Consider the following 20,868-nt stretch of genomic DNA (forward strand, 5'->3'; position numbering starts at 1 on the left):
CCTCTTACCTGCTTCTCACCATTATTACTCTTAAGTGTTTAGTGTATGTTGTGGTCTGATATCAGGTAAGAAGTTTTCTCGTATTCGGTATCGGTGAAGAGAGAAGTAAAAGCAGAACGCACAAAGGGAGCGGTGGCAGGTCTGTTACGTGCCCAGTCCACACTGAATATTGCAAAGCAGTAGGAAATGTGCAGTAGGAAGCAACTTGGCTAAAAAAAGATGGGCGATACAAAAATTCTTCTCCGTCTGCTCCTATCTATATTTGAAACTGCAGCCAAGTGTCCTTCTTGTAAGACGCACGAATCTCCGATTTCAAAAGCCATCGCTATTTCTGAAGCCAAACAGCCTCCGGCGGCATTTGGCAGGCTGGCGCTGGGTTCTCCTCCCGTGCGGAGCAGTCCGTCGTGCTGACACACAAGCACGGGAGATGCTCCGGCAGGGCTCACCAAGCAGCGCGCACTGAAAATAGCAGGAGGATGTCGCCTAGCAACTTGTCACTGTTGCAGAAGTCTTTGTTGGAGTGGCTGAAGGTGACACTTCGCTGCTATTTTCAGATCTGCGCTTCCTGACGGCTGTTGCCGTTTTACTCCTGAGATCTTTCTTTTCTTTTCTTTTCCTTTTGCTGAATCATAGACCTGGAAAACACTCATTAGGTCATCAGAATCCTTTCCTCAGGAGACCGGTCCAGGATTGTTCCTCACAATCGATTTTCCTGAATGTTTTCCAGTTTTACGTGGCATACGTTAACTTAAAATGGAATATGAAAGACTGTCAGTGCTTCTGGAAGGAAGCTTTTCTGCGGGCAAGAGCTTTTCTCCAACTGTTTATCTTAAGATAAATGGAGCCACTCAAAATCTAAGGAGGTCTTTGCCCGAGTTGTTTTGAAGGCTGGGTGCAGCCATAGTGTAATGGAAGGTGCTGGACAGTCGTGCACGTGCTACCCCGCGGCATTACTCGGAGCACGCGCGTTATACCAGCTGATGCTGGAAGGGGTGCACATCCCCCTTCTTGTAGCTCTTCCCTCCAGTGACTCCAAATGTGATCGTTTCCTCTTTTATGTAATTCCTCTTTCCCCTGTAACGTTTGCAGCTTTGCAGCACTTAGCCATTCTTCCAAATTAGGTAAATTTTGTCCATAGAAGACACATGGCAATGTTAAAATTCCTGAAGAGTCAAGAATTTGGATGGAAAAAGGTCCAGCTCAGGTTGGCCTGCGCAGTTGTGATTTGGGCCATTTTCAGCAGTGGGCCGCAACACAATTGTTAATGCTGTATTGACTTGCTCTTGTGTCACTGCAATTATTTATTGTTGCAGTCGTACTTTGTTTATCATGGGTGACGGTTGTGGAATAAATAGTTGTTCACCATTTCCTTTTGTAATTTTTAATTTGGTATATGACTCATGCATTAATTGTTATATACCATCCAAACACTGTAGAATTATTAATTTTCTAACAGAACCATAGAAAGAAACTTTACATTGGAATGTCTTAGCTCTTACATATATATTTTACAGTTCCTATGTGTAATAAGTCAATGCTTATGATCTGTTGGTATGTTTTTCAAACCACTTAATGTGTTACTTGTTCACAGCACCCCTTTCATTAGCTTCAGCATTGTGAATTTGCAGAATTTCTGATAATCAAACCACAGAATATTGAGTTTTGTGTCCTGAAAATGAGAAGCAGTGGACATGTGTAACTATTTTTTCTTTATGACTGACGCAGGGATATATGCGAATTTTGTAACAGAGGAAGAAATGTTCTCTGGAGTAGCATTTGATTATCTTTGCCCTAAAGTGTTATTTGTCCTAAGATATTATTTCCTGTTTTTGTTTCCAAGCCCAGTTACCTTCTAGTTTCTGGAGAAAGTAAGCCGCAGTTCCTACACCTAGAAACCCTCTCTCCTGCGCAGTCAGGTAGGCCGTCCTGGATGTGGCAGGACTCCGACTGAACAGTTAGCATGTGATAATGCAGTGCGTTATATTTGGTGAAGCTGTAAGCAAACCAGACAGGAGCACGTCACTGAGTGCTCCGGGTGTAGGTGTTTCTGTATCCAATCTGTGAATTCTTTTTCTTAATATTTCCCTTTGGCCTCCAACTTGTTTTGGCTCTCTATAATCTACTTTTAAAAGTAGATGTTAATCTCTATGCATTACCCATATAATTATGCACCAAATAGGTCTGTGTTGTAATTCTACACCATAGGAAACTCGGTCATTTTAGATTTTTAATGGTCTCATCTTGTATAAGTGCATATGTAGCTTCAATTTGACCTGACTAGCCCCAGCCTCTTTTTTTTTTTTGCATTACCTGTACTGAAGAACATTTGCTTTTAACCTTTCAAAACTGTCTGTACACATGAGGAAGTTAACAAATCTTATTAGATAGATACCTTTTCTGTTTGAAAAATAGAGTGAAAATGAGGGCCATGCAAGGAAGACTACCAGATGCAGGTGCTAAAGCTCACAGGTTCCTGGTTTTCAGCCCACTAACTCTTCAGACTGAATACTTCCCTCCTGTAATTTCTCACTGGAGGATTTCCTATCTAGGACCTGTAAAATTTCTTCCTCCAGCTAGCGTGCCCAGCCGTGGGGGGACGCTCAGCACTAGGCACTCCATGCTAGAAGGAGGTGAACTGCCTCTAGCACCTCACTCCTCTCCTGGGCCTCCCGCTCCCTGTCGATGGTGGTTGGCATCATAGTTGATTCTGGGCTTTCTTACTTTAACAATGGAGTAATTAATCTGTTTTAAACTCGTCTTGGGTCCCTTATCCTTCCTTGAAGTTTATTTCCCTTGACAGATCTGGAATTCTTGCTCAAAATACAAGCTTTTCTGAGCCCATCAGACCCCTTAACTCTCTCTGCTGCTTTCCCGCAGCTCTGAAGCTGACGAATGCAGTGATTTCTGTTCACAAGTTGTTCTTTCTTGCCTCGGTTCTTTGTGCAGCCATTTAGAAATGAACTGGACTCCAGTGGTGTTCCTGAGAGCTGGAGTCCAGGAGCCCTCTTTCTCCGTTGGAGGGCACCACAGCCCGGCTCTGATCCCGCATCTCCTGCAGCGTCCTTGCTGTGGGGGGGTGAGAGGAGCAGTCCTGCTGCCCCATCCATCACCAAGACACTTCGGAGATGGGTCAGCAGAGTCGGCAGGAGGGCTGTGTGTGTGTGAGGTGGATGTCATCCATCTTGGCTTCTGCGATGTGAGTCATCCAGGCCCAGCTGCGCTCTTCTCTCCCTCTGTGGGAAGAGGGAGGGAGACACATGAGAGCATCTCTCTCTTTCTGTTATGAAAATTACACCCTTACGTTAGTCACAGAAAGAAAGGAGTGGGGAGGAAACGAGCTGAGCGCCCAGGTGGGGTCTGTCAACCCCACAGAGGTGGCACAATAAGAGGGTGTTTTGTTTGCAAGCGAGGAAGGTGTCAGGGAGGGTTCGAGTACAATAAAAATGGGCTCCTGCCGCACAGCCAAACCTGAAGCCTTTTCCTCTTTCACTTAGCATTTACGTGGATTTTATAGAAATTCACTCAGAGAAAGATTCGTTAGAGGAAAATCTCAGAATCTGGCCTCTCTGAAATGAAAATGGCAAGTTTGTACAGCTGGTTTATACACTTTAGTGAACAAAGTTTCCTGGAGGTGACCCTGACTCTGAATGATGCGCAAGGCTGTTCTAGTGCCATTGAGTCTTTCTGCATTTCCATTCAAAGTAGGGGGCAAAACTGTTACGACCTTATAGTGTACAGCCTTTACATCTCTGGTGTAGCTGTTTAAGTATTTAAAGAAAGCATTTTTTAAAAAACGTGTCGGAGAGTTAAGCTTGGAATTTTAGTGGGTTCCCAAGCAAATGTAACAATATCCCTGGAGCATAAGTGGGCTCAGGGTTTGCTCTTCTGATCTGAGGAGCTGTGATGGTGTCCCCGATGTGGGGATGCTGGGAAGGTGACTCCTGGTGTCTGTGGGTAAATTCTCCTTCCCCTTGGCCAGGCTGATGTCCTTGTGGCTTTGCAGTCCTCTTTCTTCCCGTTGTATGTTGGAGGAAAAGAGCTTCTGCTTCGTGGTGGGAGCAGGGATGGCATTTCCCTGCAGGCCTGGAGCCCTGCGCTGCGCAGCGCGGCTGTCAGCCTCGGCCCAGACAGGGTCAGCGGGTGTCACCAGGCCACTGGGGCAGAGAAGGCCCGCTAACATAGCAGAAGGGTCCTTCAAAGTGAGTTTTCAGAATAAAAACATCCCTGTGAGTCTCACAAGATGTCCTGAGAGAGGAGAGCAGAGGAATCTGCTCCTACGACCCAGAATGGGGTTGTTTCATCACCGTGAGGGTGAAACTACCAGAGCGGATCAGTGTGGAGGATGGAAATGTTTCCAGAGGGCCCAGAAGGTGCCCTCCCCAGGTTGCTGCTGTGGGAGCTGCTCCTGATTGACAGCAGGTCAGATGAGCTGCCAGAAAAGGAGGAGGAAGGAGTCGTCTTGCACAGAAGTTGAAATTCAAGGTAATGCAGAAACTTCGGCATACCTTTGCCCCGTTGTGTCTCTCCAGAACGTAATTCATGGATTAAACTGAAATGTAGGTGACAGCTCTGGGGAAAGTGGAGGGACAGGAGGCAGGGATGCAGAGCTGTCTCTGCCAGCTCCCTTGCCTGCATGCTGCTCTTCCATGAGCACAGGGGCCAGTGAAAGACACATTGAAGCCAAGGCCTATATTGACTTCTGCGCATTTTGAATCAGACCTTTAAAGTAAATGGGTTTGGATTATTTTTGAGCACCTGTGGGATTATTGCTTTCCCTCCTGCCCACACAACACATGAGTAGGAAGGCAAAGCAAATTCAACTGCTTTCTCTCAAAAATGTTCTTCAGAGTGCATATTTGCTTTGTTGTTAGTACACATGGACTCAGCTACGTTGACATGAATACCTATTAATAGCAGCGCAGCCCCTCTAAAAATGCCCGGATTGTTCCCAGAGTGCTTTCTGTACGAAGAAACATAATTCTTACCATCTCCCTTCCCTCTGAACAGCTCTAATTAAGGCCGTGAGTTTCCCTTTGCAGTGTCAGGAATATTGATTGTTTTAGCAGGTCTGTTCCTGGAATGATGCCTTTTTTTGCAGCTAGGAGAAGTGGGCGTCATTCCTTGAAAGAGTAATCGCTGTTGGGTGGAGGAGCTGGGAAGGTTGCTGTGCCCAGAACTTGTGTGCAGCGTCACAAGTCGTGACTGAGGAGACCTCAACAGGGCTGTGACACAAATTTCCAAAAAGCAACGGAAACGAGTGTGACTTGGGACTGTCAGAAACAACAGCAATAGCCTTTGCGTGCTCTGCGGTAGCTTGTGCTCAGCCAGGAGCGGTGCAGCCTGAGAACGAGCCTTCCTGCAGGAACGGAGCCCTGCTGCCAGACGATGCCAAGTTGGCGTTCTTGGAGGTGGAAACACTTTGTTCTTTTATGGAGTAGTCAGTGGGGGCACAAGGAGTACGAGTCCCTGCACACTGCCCCGTTAATAGGTCCTAACGCTCAGTGGGAGGAATTACCTTGAATGGATCTGGAGAATGATGTGCCCTTAATCTCTGGCATTGCCGGTTAAGGCCAACGGGAATGAACTCCTTTACTTGAGGCCGTTGAACTGCTGTTGCATGCCTCCTAGTCACCACCAGCTTAGGGTGGGGTGAGACAGTGGCATAAAGGCAAAATCTCTGCATCCTGCTTCCACAAACCTTTGTAGCAACCTAGGAAGTGCATATATTGCTCAAGGTAATAGTATTATTTTTCCTTTTTTGAAAATACTAGCTGATGAGCTACCTACAGGTTTATGTATAGAAGAGTGTTATATATGTACATGTATATACACACACGTTTACTCCTGTGTAATTTTAATAAGCTGTTAACATAGTAGCTAGTGCAATGTTTTAAACCAAAACAAGAAGTATATAAGTTTGCTACAATATGATCACATCAATATTGCTGAGTCAAATATGCAAACTTGTGTCACATATCAAAAATTAAGATTTATTAAAATGTCGCAATTTTCTAGCCAGTTGGAGCTTTTGTCACCTACTGTTTTTTTGCAGCCAGTCATTGCTCGTCAGCATAATTTTTAAAATTGCTACAACTGTCAGGCCTATATGTGTTTTTATGTTTAGATGAGAGCCAAGAATCTTGCTAAATTAGATGAATCAAAGCTGGAGCTGTAAGGAGGATGTCGCATGTTGTAATACGAGCTACGGCACAGTGGGAATTGGCAGCAGTATCCTATCAGTGTTAGCGCTTTGCTTAGTGGTGTTTTCAGATCAACAGTTTCTCAAGAAACAGTTTGAAAGCCTGCACTGGATAACTAGATAAATTATTCTCTCAGCTATATGCTCCATGAAGCCCCGCACCCGTTGGAGCCGCGATGCGTGAAGCCATGAGTGAAGTGAGTCACGCGTCTGTCACACACCTGCTACCCTGGAGCACCACTGTGCTCTTTCTCCCGGAGCCAGCACTGTGCTCACAGAGAAGACCTTGGTGGCTGTCGGCAGGTGCTCCGTGAGAAGATGCAATGAGAAGATGCGTGGTGGCAGTGGTGCCGGATGGGGCACCGAGCAGAGACGGGGCCTGCTGAAGCAGGCCTGAGCCATGCCCTTACCGTTTCCCACATCTCCAGGTCTTACTCTTCACCATCTGTCTCAAGATGTCAGTCCAAGCCCTGACCCGGTCCCAGCTTCCTTGAGGCAGAGACTTAACCTCCCTACGCAGCTCCAGGGACAGAGGCGTCTCCACACTAAGCAGAAGACGACGGGGAGGTGAGGCTTTGCACCTGAATGAGGAACACCAAGTTCTGTGAGACTGCAGCCACCAGCCCTTCCTAATGGGTGGCAACTGCTCTCTGCTTCACTGCATCTGAGCTTGCCTTAGCTGATCCAGGGTCTGCAGTTGCTGGAGCTATTTGATGAAAAGATGAAACAATGCCACAATTTTCATAAGGGTAGAACGAGGTGTTTTCTTCCAAATCTTGTTCTCAGCAGTGGCTCAATAATTTTAGCTGACATTTTCTTAAACAGTTCAGCTTAGGGTAAATACTCAGCATGGAAGACTTCAACCTCAATGGTTTGAATTTGGCAAGGCTTCAAGAAATTCAAAATGGTGGTTATAATAGGAAGTATCAGTCAACCTTAATAATAAAGGGTGTTCTGCCTTCTCTGCTTGTAATCAAAGAGCATTAACTTGTCTGGTTTTGCTGCTATTTTTTCCCTCTAATGAACAATCGAGAGAATGAACAACAACACTTCTGAGTTTATGGAGCACAGTGTGCAGCATATATGACTGATTTGTACTTATTTTTGCAGCGCTGTTTATTTGTGTAGCCAGAGTCTAAATGCCAAGGCTCCAGGTGTCCTACAGCTGGATACTTTTGTCTGGATTGTGCAATACTGCAGGAATTTGAATTGTCCAAAACATGATACTATAGTGAGTGACAAGAGGTAGGTTGCTTTCTTTAACCAGTGATGTGTTTGGGAATTCATCCAATACCTGATCAATACTCATTTTATCCCCCTGTTATCTTTGGAAGCATATGAATGATGGCATATTTTGTTTGATGGAGTTTGACAAGAATCTTTTAATAACCTGAAGGGAAACACAGAGCTGAGATTTATAGACAGAAGACCTGATTTGCAGTGAACAGTTCTGAACCTGATAACCAGAAGTTCATTATATAAAGCAAAGAGCTGTGATAGAAGAGCATGGCACTTGGGCATCTGGGACTTCGTAGAGTCATTTAGCCTAGGTGGAAAGGAGACACAGGATCATCACAAGTGTGGTTTTGTGCCTGCCAGCAAATCAGGCCTTACTCAAATTGCTTCAGCCTGTGCCCTCATTCAAAACAAGGGCAGCAGCTTCTCGTACAGGGCAGTTGGCTCTTTGGGGGCTCCAGTCCCAGCAAGACACCAGAGATGAGGAGAGGTCCTGTAGAGCGTGCAAATAAAGCCACACTTTTCTTCACGCCAACAGTTCTTATAGCTTTCCAGACATGACTGGAGAGAGGCAAAGATTGATTTAAACAAGCTTTATTCTCTCCCTTACCTGGATTCTGATGATGATTTGTCTGGTGATGGTATAATCAAGAACAGTGCGTTGAGAGATACTTTTTTTTTTTTTTAGTACAAGTGATTGAGGTTGGAACTAATGAAGTTGTGCATCTGTGTGCAGCAGAGAGGGAAGCATCTAGTCTGTGAGGAGCAAGGTTTTCATTCTTTGCATCCTCTCTGTAATTAAAAAGAAAAAAAAAAGAAAGAGAGAAAGAAAAGAACATAGAGTCCTGGTGCCGTGCTGCACATGGATGCATAGTGAACGGCAGCACACTGAAACGTTGCGTGCTGGAGGAGGGGCAGGGGAGAGACCTGACATCGCTTCTAGGTTATCTTTCATTTTCTCATTATGTCAGATAAGGTGACTAGTTTTTCCTTAGCTACTATCCTGGTTTCATTGCATAATTATAAAAGTGGCATGGGTTAAATGATAAGTAACTTCTCAGATCTTTAACCTCTAAGGTGCTGGATTTAATTTGTGCACAGCATGGTCGAGACCCCTAAAACAGGGTGGTGGGTGTTGCAGGGGCATCTATTTGGCCCAGGGTTGGGCAAATCAAGGTTAACTGCTTTCAGTGGGAATGAAGATAAGGATCTGTGTTGTACTGGAAAAACTGCTACATCTGCTAACTAGGGAAAAAGAACGTTTGATGGTCTTGCTGTAAAGTGTCCACCTCAAAAAATAAATATTAGGACGGCTGTACTGCTTTCGGAGGGTATCTCATTCCCCTCTCTCAGGCTGCCTGGTTACACCGAGGCGTGCTGATGGGGAGTGAGGTCGGGGCAGGAGCTGTTAAGTGTAGCCTGTAGAGTCACAGAATCACAGCGTATGTGTCGTCTTCTCATGCTGAAACAACTTCCTACACTGTGGCAGTCAGCCCTGAGGGGCACCACTAATGACACTCAGTGCTGTGAGACCTGGGGCAAATCCCAGGAAAGAGCTCATGTCAAAGTGCAGGGGCTCAAGGAACATCTCAGCTACAGGTCCTTCGCAGCAGGCAGAGAGAAGTAACGTGAGCTGCCCAAAGGTCACTGACAGAGCCGGGAATGCGTGTCTCATATCCCAGACTGATGTCCAAGTCTCTTCCTTTCCTGTCCTGCCTCTTCTTGTAAGCTTCTTTCTACTTCTTAAGCTTCTCACCTTTCCTAAGACCACCCCTTTCTCTGCACAGCTGTTTCCACCCATTCCTGCTGCAGTGTGGTTTTTCTTCCTTATTTTTGGCTTCCTCTTAGCCTCCTGATGGTTGATGCAGAAATGCAGCTGGGCCCCATGAACTCGGGGGGGAGTTCTAACCTGGGAATGGATCCAATTTTCTTACGTTTGCTACTATATCTAATTCCAGTCTTCTCTCCAGGGAAACCAATTTAAAAAAATGGTACAGTAGAAACAAATGGAGAGGAGAATTGTTCACTCCAGTCTCAGCACATCTCTGACCCATTCCCAGAAGAGATGACATAGAGGACTGTCTTGCCAGCAAGAATGAGTGTCCACTGCTGACGAAAGAGGTTTGTGAGATTGCTAGGAGGACTCCGTCCAGAAAAGATTGCTCCTAGTGGAGAGCTGGAGCTGAGCTCCCTGCAAGCTGGCAGGAATGCAGCGCAAGCCCCGCACGCAAGCCTGCTCCCTTGTGCTGACGCCCCAAGGCCCAGCAGCACGTGCTGTCCCCAGGCTCAGTCAGCTTTCCATTTTGTGCTTTGCCTGGCCTCCCCTTTCTCCTGTTTCTTTCCCCACTTTCCTCTCTTCTATCCCCCAGGCTTCCTCTTTCTCTTATCCCTTCTGCCACCCTTCTCCAGTTCAACCTCCTTTCTGCTCAACTCTTTCCATGCTGTTTACATCTTCATCCCTTCCTTTGACTTCCCCCTCACCAGGAGCCTTGGGCAACCTACTGTATTTCTCCACCATGCTGATTCTGCTCAGAGGGAGGTTTTGGTTACGCTGCTGCTCTGCCTTCACCACCGTGCAACCCGTTCAGAGTGGTTACCTGCAGTTTGTTATCTCATACCGTGGCTGCTATTGCAGGTGTATAATTTTGAGGCTGTGGAGCTGGGGCATGTTTTAGAATTGCCTTTTAAAAATAATTAATCTTTATTCAAGAATTTGGCACTCAGAATCCCTGGAAGCAGGGACCACGGTATCAGAGAGGCCCTCAGCAGGGATGCTACTGGTTCCCGATGTCCGACTCTGCAGAGCTCTTACTGCTTGGATGTCCTGCTTCCCTGGGACTGATGTCCTTCCCATGGCTCTACCTGTCATCTACCACATACCAACCTCCTTCTAGCTTCTTGGCTCCTCTGCCTGCACGCAGTTCCACCTGCTTCGCTGTGATAAAGCACAATGGCAGGGGTGAGTGGGGCCTCCACCTTGCCGCAGTATTGGGGTCTTATCTCCTCCTACCCTGCCTCTGTCTTAATTTGACAGCGATCATCTTCCCAGTTCTCGATTTACCACTGCTCCAGCCCCTTTGGTTCCAGCACCCTCAGCTGGCCATCTCACATCACCTCGCTCCCTGGATGCCAACCCCGGTAAGATGCCATAGCCCAAGTGAATCTCAACCTAGAGCCTTCTCCAGTTCAGCCAGCATCTCCAGGCCTTGGGCCTCACAGTGAGGGTCTTTGCGAGCCCTGTGTCATTGGCTGAAGCTGGGGGAGGGAAAGAAGCAGGGACTTGGGAAGAAAGGGCAACTTGGAAAGAAGCTATGGCATTAGTGATGCTCAAAAAGGATATGAAGCAGCTTTGTGGACAGAGAGTCCCATGCAACCATCCTGAGCAAGGCTGGCAGTCTGGTGTCCTCAGTAGCAGGGCTTCTGCTGCCTTTTGCGAAGCACTCGGTGAGGGCTCAGGCTTGCAAAAGCAGATGCAAACTGTGAAAAACGCATCCCCAGAGCAATCGCAGCTGGGCTCCAGGCAGCAGCCTGCCCAGAGCCTGAAACAGTTAACAGGCAGCAAGCCTGAGCCGGTCCTCCCACAGGCATGAGATCACTTCTCCCACCCGCCAATCCCGGCTCCATCTCGCAGCAAAAGAGCCGGCGAGCCAAAGCTCGGAGCAGAGAGCAGGAGGCAGCCAGCAGCTCTCTAGCTGTGTCTGTGCAAAGAGGCAGCTGGCATCCTGAGCTGCCAGACAAAGCCAGGCCATGTAGGAACTGTCCTGTCTTCCTTCCTTCGCGGGCACGGCAGCAGCTTGTGGCAAGAGCGTGACCCGCATCCAACCCGTCCGAGCTTTGCTTTGGTTGTTACTATTTTTCTTGCCAACATGATGGGCTGCAAGTCCAACTCCCTCACTTGCCTTCAAGGAGGAAAACCAGGGCTACCGCTGACCACGGCCACAGACTCCACTGCTACGCTCAATAAGCTGGCCTTGGCCACAGGCGGGACTGAGAAATCCTGGTATCGGTGCATCTTCCCCTTTGGCATCGTCTCTGTGGTCATCGGCATAGCGGCAACATGCATCACCTTCACCATTAATGGCCCACAAATGGACATTGCTAAGGTGGTCTCTGTGGCCACCTTGATCTTTGGCGTGGGCCTGCTGGTGGCCGCCTACGTTTGCTGGCGAGCCAAACGAGAGAGACAGAGGAAGAGGCAGAGAGAGGAACCCATCTCTTTAGAGCAGGGAGCCCTATGATGTGGGCTGTGGGGCAGAGTCTGCACTCCACCTGGGAGACGCGTGCTTATGACTTCCTCCTTTTTCCTGTGCCCCGCGGTAGAGGGGTGGATAGCACCAGCTTTGAAGCATTCAAGGACGTCCGGATCCTGCCTGAGGTCAGCTTGCCGTCATTTTCCACCCAGCTGAGCCATGGCGCAGCCAGTGCAAGTCCATCTCCGCTCCCCGTGAAGGGTTAAGGAGTCAGCTCCACGGTCATGGAGAGACATGGCTGACTAAGCAGGAGACTTCAGTTCCTCAGCTCTTGCCTGTGGGGTTTCCAAGCTCCCTTCCAGATGCCTCCCCTTCCTGCCTGCCTTTCTGTGACTGGCCTTAAAAAGACACCAGAGAGAGGGGCAAGGAGAAGTGTTTCCTCTCTATGTGGCCCTGTTCCCTTTCTCCATCCACGCACCGCTTCAGAGGACTGTTTCGCTAGAGTTGCAACTTGCAGAGCTGCACCAGAGACCTGGGAGCTGCGAGAAAACCTGGCTCCACTCATCCAAGGCGTCTGAAGAAGTGGCTAAGTAAGAGCACCGACAAAGGCTGCCTTTGTATCAGAGGGGATGCCACAGCTCTGAAACAGCCTGGAAATGCTCTGCTTGGTGTCAGAAGAAACTAATGTCACTTCTCTCCTTTTTTTTTTTTTTTTTTTTTTTTTTTTTTTTTTTTTGCGAGGACCATTCTGTCTCAGATCAAAAGGAGTTTTAAAACAAACTTGTTCTGCGTGGGAAGTTCTTGGAAAGATGTGGGGCAAGTCAAGTGTCTGTGCTTAGCAGGGACGAAGAGGAGGAGTGCAGCCCATCAGCAGAGAGGGGAAAGTCTTCTGGTAGGAGGCAGCAAACACCGAAGTGTGAGCGTTTCTAGCAGCACAGGAGTGAGGGAAAGTGGGTTAATCCCATAGATAGCAATGGTGGTGTGAGCTCTGAAGCCAAATGCAGCTTAGCAGGGTGGTGTACCTGTTCCTGGAGGAGGAGTGGGGACTCCTGGGGAGCCGAAGGATCACGGGGTGGATCACGTCCCACCTTCCCAGGCCATGCGCAGAGGTGGCTGCGTGGCTTGCTCCTCACTGTGACGCAGGCCCTGGCCAGCTGGGCTTCTGCTGGGGTGCCTGGCATCTCACTGCACACCGACCCCGAGCTGTAGGCGAGCTGACAGATCCATGGGCGTTCTGCACCGGCTGCCGTTTGATCGTTGCACGGACAAACCAGTTCAGGTAGCGCGAGGGCATCCCTGGCGACTCCTCAGCAGGGCGGGGGGGCAGTGCCCTGGGGGTGCCCCAGAGGGAAGGGGGCTCACACTATGAGCTTGCAGCCGCATCCAACAGCTTTGGGAGCCTGAAAAATAACTGCGGTGCTGATTAGGATAGGGAGCTGGATTGCTTTAAAAGGGGAGCAATTATACTTTTACCATCTCTTTGTAAACTAAGAAATAAGAAGCCCACTTCTATTCTTTGAATTTTATGTTGAATGTAAGACATGGACATGGGGGGGCGGGGGGACATCAGAGGCTTTCCAAGCAGCACTTCTGCTCTGTGCAGCGCTGTCTGTGGCTCTGACCCAACCTGCAGAGGCGGTGGCAGAGCCCAGCTGCACCCCTGCCTAACGCTGGCCCCCTCCTGTACCTAACCCAGAGGGGCCTCCCAAAAAAGCAGCCCTCCACCAGGCTCCTGCATGACAGATGTGCCAAGAGCTACAGAGAGCAGCCACGGTCCCGGCCACTCAGCAGCGGGAGGCTTTCCATGCACAACAGAGGAGGCGGATTTCAGTGAATAAGGCCAAAAACTGGAAACGGGGCAAACTGGAACAAGGAAGAGCTTGCACTGAGCACTTAGGCAGCTGAGGGGTGGCAGGGGACCCCGTCATGCTCCCATGCTTTCCTTGTTATCCTCACATCCAGCAATTCTTCCAGCACGTTGTGTTTCTCGCTGTCTCTCAGTGAACATTTACAAGAAATGGCATGTGAATGTAATAGTTCCTGTAACGTAAGCTGGAGAGAGGGGAAAATGGGACTGGGCAGCCTGCTTGTCTCGCAGGAGCAGAGCTGGGGAATGCAGGGTTCAGAAAGTCTGCGCGGGGAGGGAACGGCAGGATGGAGCCTGCAATTCATCCTCTGCCTTCTTGGGGTCCTCTAACTGCTAGTGGAAAGGAGCAGGATGGCTTACTTTAATCGAGCTTCTAAGGGCACGGCTGCTTTCCCTCTAATGCTGTGCGCTGTAATCGAATCACGCTCGGGAGCCTCGTAAAATTCCTAGTATTTCCTGGTTGCCGGAGGGTGTGCGTAACCCAGCTTTGCTGTGCCGGGAGCTCGCAGGGCCAAAACTGAGAGGTGCGATGGAGCTGCAACGCTTAGATCAGGACCTGAACTTTCACGGTCTTTGAGGATATTAGGATTTGGGGTTCTGGTTCTGCAAAAGTTGCATACAGCTGTCCCCAGAGTTTAGACGATTCAGATTCAAATTCAGCCTCAAATCTGAGCATAGCTTTAACTCTGTAAGCATTTAAGAGATAGATAGGGTAATATTATACAGGCTAGTCTGACTGGAGCTGGTAATGAGTTTAACAGGCATCAAAACCTTAGGAATTTTTTGTAAGCCTGGTCGTTGCTTCAGGGTTTGTGCGTATTTCAGAGTAAGTTCAGAGTTTGTGTGTATCTTGGAGCAAGGAAATCAGTGGTTTCCAACTGCAGGGGCAGCTGCACCGCTTTTCTCTGGGCGCCCACCCACTGCCCGAAGCACGCTGCCAGCATCCGGGAGCGGGGCAGCCCCTCGGTCCCCATGCCGGCATTCACAGTTCAGCGGCAGCTTGCTGGTGGAAACCGCTGAGGCTCAGCTGTGTTTCACCCGGGAGAACCTGTGCTCAGGTCTCTGCAAAGTGCCACTATCTTTTTTTTTTCTTTATCTGCTGCAATCCGATCCTACTTTTTTTCATTTGAACCGCGTGATCAGGCATCTCCCTCCACTACTTACCCTGTTTCAGTGGAGAGACCATGCCATAAATGCATCAATTCTGCATGTAAATCCTATCTTTCCCCCATCAAGGAAAAATCCCCCATCTGTTTCAAGAAACTTCTCTTCTCCACGACATAATCCAGCTGGGATTCCAGAGTCAGAAACCTAGTGAAAAAAATACCGAAGTATTGGGTTGGAAGATTAAACTGATGTTCTTCTGCGCCGAAGTAGTCTAAGACAGCCCCTGCTAGGTTTAGGCAATCCTGTACTTAGGGATTGTAAGGGTTTGCCCTGATCTCCCCTGCCCAGGGAGGCCCATCTGCCAGAGCACTCTTCCCCCGCGTCCCAGGTCATAGGTGCAGGCACCGGAGCTCACGGAGGCCCCAAGCCCACTGGGGAAATGAGCCCCAGGGGCACTGGTTAAATTAGGAAATCAGGGCAGCTGCGGCTGTGTAGGATGCAGGGGAAGCTGATGGGTGTTGTTTACATGTTGATCTCCTCCTGTAGCCTGCTTTCTTTCAAATGTTAATAAGCCACACTGAGCAGAGCACCGAATATTAGCAGTTTGAGGTACAGGCTCAGTTTTACTGTTATTATCACTTATTTTTTTCATCTACTTCTCACTGCTGTAAATATTTCAGCAAACAGGTTTGCTGTTGCTTGCCAATTCCTCTGCTCTCGCCTTGGCTGTCGCCAGCTACATGAAATTGGAGGTTGGACAGAATCAGTTGTGCTTCAGATTCTGCCAAAGTTTGTCTCTCTCTGCAAATGTTCAGCTTTCTCCCTTCTCACTGCAAAGCAAACCCCATCTGAACGGGATGCAGTGAGGTGTTGTCCTGGTGCCTCTGAGGACCGTGGTGTCTCCCAAAGCCTCCAGGCAACAGCTCAAATGGCAGCACCGCCCGCTGTTTTGCTGCTTATTCCCACCAAAATTCCCCAATGCTTCTGGGATGCTGGCAGGCACCCCACCTTGTTTGCTGGTCCGACCTGCGCAGAGAAGAAATGATGCAGGAGCAGGTGAACTTGTGAACATCAGAAGATCTTTTTGGCATGAAGTGCTTTGGAAATGCAAGAGAGAAGGAAAAGGTGGCAGGAACGGCAGCTCTGCGAGCAGCGCTCCGCCTGGACTGAGTTCGCTGGGAAGTGCTCAGAGACAGGGACGCTTTCAGTCTGAAATTGCTTGGGGCCTTGTTGCATCATACCCTTTTTGATCTTTAAATATTGTTCCCCAGTGCTGAATTTCCTCTCTTTTCCCACTAAGTAGGGCAGCATTTACCTGATGAAGTGAAGCAGTTCCCACAGGGACAGTGCAGGCGAGCCTCGACCCAGTCTTCGGGAGCAAGGCACTATGCAGCCTGGTATTTTCTGTTACTTTTAAAAGCTTTATTGGATTTGATTTCTGCAGTAAAACAAAAAAAACCTCCCTCCTGTTGTCAGCAATGGTTTTATTTACATCAGTGGACTCTGGCAAGCTCATCTGCAGGACTTTGACCACTGCAATACACTGGCTAGAAGGGAAAATTTTAGAGAAAATTTCTCTCCTTAGAGAGAGTTGATTTATTTTCTTGGCTGCAGGAATACATGGCCTGGAAAGCTAAGCCCTGTTCAGCAAAGCAACTGGAAGCAGGAAGTTAAAAGGACGTATGTGGTCAGTCATCACTCAGTGCACACCCTCCTCTCTGGCTGGCCTAAATTTGCTGACCTGTTGATGCCATCTCGGGGTTGCTCTTCTTGGGGGAGCATGAAGGATGGAAGCAGATGGCTCTTCATTTGGATGGTGGGCAAGAACGTTATTTCACCATCGTCCTCATGTCCCTTGGGTCACAACACAGATGCCTGGGTGCTTTCTGGCCGTAGCTATTCCTGTCCATTTGCGAGTTGGGGGAGAGTTTGGAGGGCATCGCACACTTGATTTGCATCAAGAGGTCTCGGAGGTGCCATGCCCGGGCGTCCCATTCAGCTCCCCAAACTGTTTGTGGGCAAGACGGTTCCTTTTGTCGTCTGGTTGTTCAGAACAAGTGGTTTAAGCCTCGGCTTGGGAGCCCGCAGCGCGCAGCTGCAGCACGGTCAGCCAGGAGCAGGTAGCGGGGAAGTGCCCTGGGACGGCAGCGCTGTGGCCGTCTGCTCTGGAGACTGGGGCTGAGAGACACCGTGAACCTTTTGTAGCTCGACAGAACTGAAAATTAATAAACCTGTACGGCTCACTGTAACGCCAGGCTTGGTCTGCTTTGCTCACCCTCACCGAGACCCAGAACGCACCATGCATCCCTGGAGCTGCAGCCTCGCCCTGTCCCCACGCAGCAGCACTTTCTAGAGACTCGCACCCCCTCCGAGACCTCAGCTTCCCTGCTAGAAATTATTCAGCGAGGAAAGACAGATAAAAAGCTGTGGCAATATGCCTATTCCCCAGAGTCATGTGCTGCCCGGTTATAATCTACCCCCCTTGCATTGCAGCAGCACCCACCACGAGAACCTCTTCTTCTTGCCCATCTCGTCTAGTGAGAAATACTCCCTTGTGCCAAGGACTCCCAACTTGCCTCAAGTTGTAGCCTCCCCAAGGCTTTCTCTATAAGAATAATTTATTCAGATTAATATAGTCAGCCTTTGCAAAAGTGATGTGCTCTCTTTCTGACAGATTCATCCAAATCCACTCTCAAAACTAAACAAGTGGAAAAAAAATTTTTTTTTGTTGCAACAAAGCAAAGGGTTAAATTCTTTTCTTACCAGACTGAGAACAGTTACAAAGGGAAAACTTAAAAATAAAAGTATGCATCCTTAAAATAAATCTGACATTAGTTTCTTATCTTAGCTGACATGTCAGTTCTCTCCTGCTATGTCGCTTTAGCTACACAAGCTAAAGCTCAGGCTGTGCTAGACTGGGACCTGAGCTCAAAGTTTCTCCAGAATACACTGGGGGGGGGGGGGGGGGGGTATCCAATTACTGTCTCACACAGATGAATGCTAAAGTTCAAAGTATACCTTTAAAACCTCCTTTTTTCTCTTATAATGTGGGGCATTTTTGTCTGGTGAGCTTGCTTTTTAGGTGCCTGATGTCTAAGAGAATTCTCTCAAGCTAATCTGAGACCCACTTTGATTTGAATTTCTTTGATGATTAAAGTCTCTGGAGCGCTGACTTTTCTATCTGGGTACTGCTTTTGCCAAGAGATTGATTGAATTGCAGTTACAAATTTACGCCATGACATTTTGGAAGCCACATGTCACCCAAATAGTTTGGTGCAGTACAAATAGGGGGACTGGGGCTTTGTCTAAATCCCACAGCCTCTCTATGCCTTGATCCCCCCCAGGACAGAGTGACTAACATGTCACGGGACCGTTTTAAGGAGACCTGCTAAAGATACGAGGCCTTCAGACAGGCAGTGATGGAGGGGCTGTAAAAGAGAGACCACTTCTCTGGGGTGTTCCAGATCTGACCAGACCTGACGAAATCCCAGCTTGTAGAAGGACTGAGCAGATTAATGAAGCAGTGATAACGCAGCCTTCCTCAGAGCAAGGCGGCTAATGGCCAAACCAAGCCTAACACAGCGGCAGCCGAGCTGCGTGTGTGTAAGATTTCTCTGGCGTGGAGAACAGCCCCTGTGCCACCTCGGTGCTGGCGTGGGTACACCTCTCCAGCGAGCAGGACCCGGGGCACCTGAGCGCCTCTTCCCTTTCCTCGGGTTTTCCGACCTTCTCCCCAGGGAGGCAGGTTGGGATCAGCTCTCCTGCCCCTCATGTGCTCCGTGCAGCGGCCAGCAGAGAAGCGAGGGGATCTAAAGCCGCAGAGATGGAGGTGTGCGTAGATGTGTGGAGCGACAGCAGCGGGGCTAAGGCACTGGAAAAGGGTGTCAGCGTCCCGCTGTGTGGTCCCTGCAGGCTACATAAGGACGATTTGAATTTGCTCAAATCATTTCACTGTTTAAGCTGGACAGAGACAACACTGACTTGCCTTTGCAGGAGGGATTGGGAAATGCAGCCCAAAACCGATATTGAGAAAATGCTGTAGGCGGCATTTTTGTCCTTCTTGAGTTAATCAAATCCTTTTAGAAGTCTATGCACACAATTATGTCTCAACCCTTCCCTCAACTCCCCAAATCCCCAGTGCCCCTGACTAATAGTCTCACGTTCTGTGACCTCTCCAGCTTAGACCCCTTCTCAATACTTTTGGCCAGTCTGCTGCCATCTCAGCATTGCTGGTACTCGGCAGGGAAGGAGTTCATTTCCCCCCTGCCAGCCGGGTGCTTGCAGGCTGCTGGCGGAGGGCTGGTATTTTCAGCTCGAGCATGCGTCAGCAGTCCCATGCACATGCCACAGCCCGCGTTTATTTTGCAGGTCCTGATTTGTGCTCCCAGCTCTTGAGATAAGCAGCTTCTCAGGGGAGGGCACCCACCTGGAAGGAACCCCAGAGGTGCCAATGCGCCGAGATCCATGTCCGGCTGGAGAAAGGGGCAGGACTCTCCAGCAACCCCTGCTCATGGGCAGCTCTCAGGTGCATTACTATCCATTTCCATAGCTGCACCTGAAGGCCCTAAAAAAGGCACGAATTCTAGCTCCTTAAACAAGTCCATATGGATTTAAAAATGCATCTTTTTGCTGCTTCTTTATGGCCAGGTGTCAGCTGTGCCTGGAAATCCCAGGGTACAACAAGCAAAGCTGCTCTCCCAGCTGGAAGCAGAGAAACAAGAGCGCTATTGTCTTGCAAGATTTACAGCCCAGACTGATACACTTGGGAGCATCTAATCATCTAGATAAAGATCTGAGATGTAAGCAAAACCTAAGGCATTCACCCTACCGAACACCACACCAGCTAAACTGCAGTCATCCCTGCTCATTACATTTCACTTAAAAACAAAAAGAAAAAGCACATCCACAAGGAGGTTAGGGAATTGCCAAGTAAGGCTACTTGGCTCTAATTCAAAGCTGCCAACAAAATAATGAGTAACTCTTAGACAGCTGGGCTGAACTCATGGGTAATAAACTCATTTATTTACTCCCTTTCCCCTTGCAGAACACCACTGCAGTTATTTTTTGATAGAGAGGAGGACGATAATTCCAACAGCGTTCTTCTCTAGGTGTAGGTGGAAGGCCCTGTTTTCATCCTGAGCGAAGACCCATGAGTGACTGGTTCGAGGGGCTGAACGCCAGGCGCTGAAACGACGTTTGGAGCAGGCTTTTGGAAATACCAGAATGGCCACAGCTGGCCTATCCTGGTGCCCCTTCTCCAGCGGGGGAATGCTCGAACATTACTTTGAGAAAGCCCAAAGGGACAATTACAGACTGCCTTGCTCTTACAGGAAGTTCTTTTTTCCCAGATAAATGCAATCTCTTCTGAAGAGTGTGTGCTTGGAAGACTTCTTCTCACAGAAATATTACATGCAAGCAATGTTCCCATGCTGCACAGGTGACCAGACTAGCTACTAAAAACTACTCCTGAAAACTTTGAGCAGGCTCTGAGTTGCAACGATTCAGATAAGACCGTATCTCACATTTGAGCAGAATTCCCCTTTCCCCTCCCGTGAGAGCTGTAGCACTCCGGAGATGGAGCTGTGCTCCAGCAGTTCTGAGAAAAGTCCCCGTAGTCCTAGCGAGGTTTCCATTACCCCGTAGGAGAAGAGGAGGAGGTCTCAGCAGTCAGCTCAAGGGATGCACATATCAGTGAGGACTGCTGAGTGGAGTGAGGGATTAGGCCACAACTGATCTTGCAAAGGCTTGTTCAGCTCCTCCTGTCACTGTTTGTTTGAGCTCTGATTTGGATTTATAACGTCTTTCCCCCAGGGTTTTCACACAGATAACTCTGCTAAGCATAGTAAGGTTTGGAAAGGTGTCTGAGCTCTTGCTGCATGAAAAGCATTGCAGAAAAGCAGTGGGCTCATTATAACAAAGGCGCTGGTGGTGTACAGAGGCCAACATGCAGTTGCTGCAAAGTTTGCTCAGACCTGAATACATGAGCCGTTCATGTACACTTCTTGCTATCTAGAGGTTGTTTGAAAGAAAATGCTCAGCCCACTTTCTCCTCACACAACATGAACTGTCTGGCCCAGCCATGGCTGTCCTGACTGGAGGTTGGTAGGTAGGTAGGATTCTGCACCTAATGGAAAGGTTAACCTAAGTGTTATGTTCAGATTAAGCCAGTTCCTTAGTGTAATGTATACTGTCCAGTCTTGTCTGCCATCTTCTACTCATCACAACCCTGCTTTCGTGGCAAGGATGGGGTGAAAGTCCACTATTTGTTC

This window comes from Dromaius novaehollandiae, chromosome 14, assembly GCF_036370855.1.
Source record: "Dromaius novaehollandiae isolate bDroNov1 chromosome 14, bDroNov1.hap1, whole genome shotgun sequence".
NCBI lineage: Eukaryota > Metazoa > Chordata > Aves > Casuariiformes > Dromaiidae > Dromaius > Dromaius novaehollandiae.